The sequence below is a fragment of the Sprattus sprattus genome (genome assembly GCF_963457725.1).
Source record: "Sprattus sprattus genome assembly, contig: scaffold_25, whole genome shotgun sequence".
Taxonomy (NCBI): Eukaryota; Metazoa; Chordata; class Actinopteri; order Clupeiformes; family Clupeidae; genus Sprattus; species Sprattus sprattus.
Genome location: NW_027667020.1, coordinates 237,496 through 242,500, shown reverse-complemented (window position 1 = coordinate 242,500; position 5,005 = coordinate 237,496).

Genomic DNA, 5,005 nt, shown 5'->3' with positions numbered 1-5,005 from the left:
GGGGGGTGCCAGGCCAGGGAGAGCCCCGGACAAGGTGCACTCTGGTGGGGGTGAGGTGTGAGGTGTGGTGGGGGTGGAGGGTGGAGGGTGGAGGGTGTCCCCGGGTAAGGTGCACTCAGGTGGAGGGTGGAGGGTGTCCCCGGGTAAGGTGCACTCTGGTGGGGGTGAGGTGTGAGGTTGTCCCAGAGTAAGTGTGACTCTCTCAAGGTTTTTCTTTTAGCTCCTGAGCCTAAGTCCTGTTTGGCTTAGGCTCAGGGGCTTTTTTTTTTGCGAAATTTCCATAAGAGAGTCATAGTTACTCCCGACTGAGTATGTGTGACTCTCTTAAGGTTTGTGTGACTCTCTTAAGGTTTTCTTTAGCTCCTGAGCCTAAGTCCTGTTTGGACTTGGGCTCAGGGGCTTTTTTTTTGCGAAATTTCCATAAGAGAGTCATAGTTACTCTCTGACTTTTGACTGGAATTTTTTAAAGTCCTGACTGAGTATGTGTGACTCTATTAAGCCCCTGAGCCTTAGTCCTGTTTGGACTTGGGCTCAGGGGCTTTTTTTTGGCGAAATTTTTCATGGGAGTCTGCCTGGGAGTGTGCCTGCAGTCTGCCTGGGAGTCTGCCTGCACTCTGCCTGTGTGTGTGTGTGTCTTCAGGACCGTGGAGAGCAGCAGTCATTGGTCTGCCTCCAGCAGTCATTTGGCTACCTTAGAGAGTCAGGAGCCGGCAGCCCGCTAGGGCCGCGGGCGACCTGTCACCAAGCGCGTCCCTCAAGGCGGTGAGTTGACCCACGGACCAGTGCTGGCCGCCGAGCAACATGCTCAATGACCGACTTTTTTGTACGAGGTCGGTCCTCGGAACTCCTGGGGGTATCCGCCTGGATGGAGGTGTTCTGAACCTCGTGCAGGAGTTCTTGCAGCCCATGGGAGGTGGTTTACGGCGGAGTTTACCAGGCTCTTACTCTGTTCGCTACCCCCACCACCGCCCGGGGCTTCTTCATCCAGGCGTTTCTCGCCTTTCAAGGGAGGCCACCGAGCCTGCGTCCTGATCTTACCGTTCCTGTTTCCTACTAGCAGGGTGTCGGACGTCCTGGGGACGCTGCGTATTGCATTAGCTGCGCTCCCACCCGCTTGCCGCCCTGCTAGCTCGGGCAGAAGAACATACAGGACCCTGACCGTGTCTCGAGGCTTTGTACCTATCCAGGCATCGGAGATTCTGTATCCTTGCATTCGTCTGGACGCGCATTCGTGGGTAACGGCTCCATTATACTGTGTATCCCAAGCTATCTACCTACCACCATCAGCTTTTGGGTTTTGGCTCAGCAGGTGATGGTTTATTGTCTGCTCAGAGAGGCTGAACCACCACCTGTGGACCCCAGACGCCACCGAAGTGGAAACTGGGTTTCTATGTGCTTGTCCTCTCGCTCTGAATCCTGGGCTTGTCTTCTCCTTGTGTGGTTATGTTTGTTGACCCACTATAGTGGGGTTGTTTTTATCTTATCACAATAAGAATGTGTTTGTTTAGTGTGTAGCGCAGTTATGCTATGGGGTGTTGAGTTGTAATATTATGTGTAGCTTTAAGGGTTTAATTATCCACCTTGCTTGTCCGCACCAGGTCGCCCTGAGTGTGTGCCAAGCCGGCATCGAGAACCTCACTGCACAGCCCCGTGGCACCGGGGAACGGACGTCCAACCGAGATCGTTGTTGATATCTACAACATCTTTCTCCATTCCTCGCTTCTCGCCCCAGATTTTCGGGTGCGCAGTTAAGGTCTGACCCGTAACCTGAGACACACCCTCCACTCAGCGTTCCTGACTGGTGCCTCGTTCTTCAGGTTTGTGGAACGGACGTCTAACTGAGGTCGCCATTGAACTTTAGATAGCTCGCTCCGTTTCTCGCTTGCCGCCACAGCCTTCAGACGATCAGTCATCAGCACAAGTTCGCCTCATGAAAACCGGAGATTCCTACCGATCTGCCACGTCCCACTGTGTGGTGTGTTTGTTTAGTGTGTAGCGCAGTTACACTACGGGGTGTTGAGCTGCTTATTATGTGTAGGTTTTTAAGGATGCAATGTGCATTGTGGTCCGGTGCTTCCGCCCTGTATAGCTTTTCCTCTTAAGCTTTTCACTTTAATATAAAGTATTCAATCCCTACTTTGTAGGATGTCACTCAAGATAGTTAAGGATCCTCTCAGAACACTCTTACAAAGTCTCGACGCAAGAGCTTTTGCACTGCTCTTAGAAAGTCCCATTCTCTTGAGGATCTTGTTGTTGGGTTTATGCCAGAGGCCCCTCGCTCCCAGTGGAAATCCGTGTATTTCCACTTCCTCTACACCCATGACCTGTTTCACCAAGTTCTTGATGGGTTTGTAGTGCTTTACTTTCTCTCGGCCTGCGAGTTTTAGTGTGTTGATGTTCCTTTCAAACCGCACTGTCACATCCAGCACCATTGCCTTACCATCTTTGCAAAAGACCAAGTCTGGGCGTCTCACATTTGGTCTGCTTCCAAATTCTTTCTCCCTGTGGACAACCCAGCCCTGCTTCTTCGCAGCGACTGCCAGTCGATGGCATGCAAAATTGTGTCGCTCCAGTCGTTTCGCCCTACCGCTGGGACATGCTCCGAGGAGGTGTGAGGCGGACTCAAGCCTCGCGTGACAGCCTCGGCAACTCGCGTTCCACTTGCTTTGGCCCCTTGCCATAAATTCCCTGGTAGGGTAGACGTTCGCTTGTAGCTGTAGTGCTTGTGAGCAGAATTTGTGTTGCACTTTTGGGAGTTTGGAGAGCCAGGCATTAGACTCTGGAGAGTCTTTGAACCAGGCTATTCCAACTCCCTGCACCGACTTGCCTGCCCACCGGTCGAACTCTACATCTTGCCACTCGCATGGTCTCTTGTACCGGGATAGCTGAGGGGCCCCATCTGCTTCAGTAACGTTCGTTACTGGCACACCCTCTGGAGTTGGTAATTTCTCCAGTTGCCCGCCCATTTTGAGCCAAGCTCTTCTCCAGTCCTCCAGCCCGTTCTGGTCCCAGGCTATCTTTCTGATGACTTCATCATCAGAGTGCAAAAGTTTCCACAACCGCTTTGCCTGCATAGCAGGAATAACGGCGCTCAACTTTTGTAGCCCCAGACCTCCGTCTCTCGCTCTAGCATAGAGCAACCCATCACATGTGGTCTGCGCTAGACCCAGCCATGTTTTTACTGTGCTACGTAGTAGCCGGTCCAGCAGTCGCAGCCGAACTATACTGTAGTCGCAGTGGTCGGCCCGGTAGAAATGCCTGGGGATTATGAAGGTCTTAAGCAGCCAAATCTTTTGAGGGGCAGTTAATGGTGTCGCCCCTACCTTATCCAGCGCCACTTGTAACTCTTTGAGAATGTCGGGTTTCTCGAGGCCCCTCACTGGACCGACCTGAATTCCCAGATATCTTACCGCCCTTCCACTTTCAACCATTTCTATTGGTGTCCCCTCGATCTGCCAGGGGGGACAGTCATTCACTTTCATTTTCATGCTGTGTTTCAAGGGGGTAACCATGAAGCCGAAGCACTTACTTGCGTGCACCTTAAGCCCCGTCAGGGCACAGAAGTCATTCAGTGTGTCGCTGACCAGCACCAGGTCATCTGCGAATGCAAGCGAGACCAGCTTTGTGTCTGCGATCTTTACTCCCTTACCGAGGCTTTCCAGTGTATGGAGCAGTGGATCAAGAGCCAGATTGAAAAGCAATGGGGACAGTGGGTCACCCTGCTTCACACCGACTTTCATTGCAATGGGTTCAGATTGTTCTCCCCCGGCTTCAATGCAAGTTACGCCCCCGTCGTACGAGCTTTGTATTGTGTTTATGATGTGTTCATCCAGACCTCTCTGCCTGAGCACTGCAAGCAAGTGCTCGTGTGTCACCGTATCGAAAGCCTTTGCCACGTCCACGAGCACCACCGCTAGTGACTTTCTCTCCCTCCTGCTGGCTTTAACCAGACTTTGAAGGATGTGAAGATTCTCACTACAGCCAGGAGAGTCCCTGAACCCTCGCTGCCTGTCGTGGATAGTGCAGGCTTTCGTAAGGCGCCCATTTAGCAGTCGTGAGAACAGCCGCATCAGCATCGAGCCGATAGTGATTGGGCGCCAGTTATTCGGGTCATTCAACAGCAGAGGGTCGGAGGTCTTTGGTATCAGTACAGTTCTCGCGGGCTTTACACACTGAGGTATGAACCCCGCCGCAAGCCAGCTGCCAAAGAGTTTTGATAGCTTCACACCCTTCGGGTCCCAGAGGAGTAGGTCATCCCGCCCGATGCCGTCCGTGCCTGGTGCCGATTTCCTGTCCGTCTTTCTGAGGTGTGTGAGCACCTCTTCGGGGGTGAACAGGGTGGAGAAGTGTTCGTTGTCCGCCCCGCTGGCGGCCTTAAAGCCTCCCAAGCCCTTGAAGGCACCTTCTGACCCCATCCAACGCCTTTCAAACACTTCGTGTAATTGAGGCAGCGGGACTGGGCAGTCGGTCGCTTCACTCCCGTCAAGGACATAGCTAACAAGCTTAGCCGGGTCCGTACTCATTAGTTTTCTGAGTTTATGGACCTCATCCCTCTTCATTTCTCGCTTGCTTCGGGGCTTCATCGGCTCGCCAGCTTTGCTGTTCTTTTTGGTCGCTGGACCTTTTCTTCTCGCCTCCCTTATCACCATCGCCGTAGCGGTCTCAATGGCCACTGCTGCGCCCGGGTCCTTCCTGCTTGCCAGTGTGAGCGCCCGCCTGATTTCGTGTTCGTGAGTGTACATGTCAATGAGAGCACCAGCTTGCCACCTTAATTTTCTGTTGAGGCCAGTTACTGCTTGGAACCCTCGTGGCTGTATCAGCAGATTGAGTTCAGCAGGGATTTCCTGCCTCTCCAGGTTTGCCTCTGTTGGCTGCAGTAAGAGCTTAGTGCTTCTCCTGTGAGATTGCCATCTCATGCACTGTCTTTTCTCTTTCACTTCGTGGGAGGACCTACCTGGAAGCTGACTTGCAATTTCCACATTCATGTAATATACAGAGTATTGGC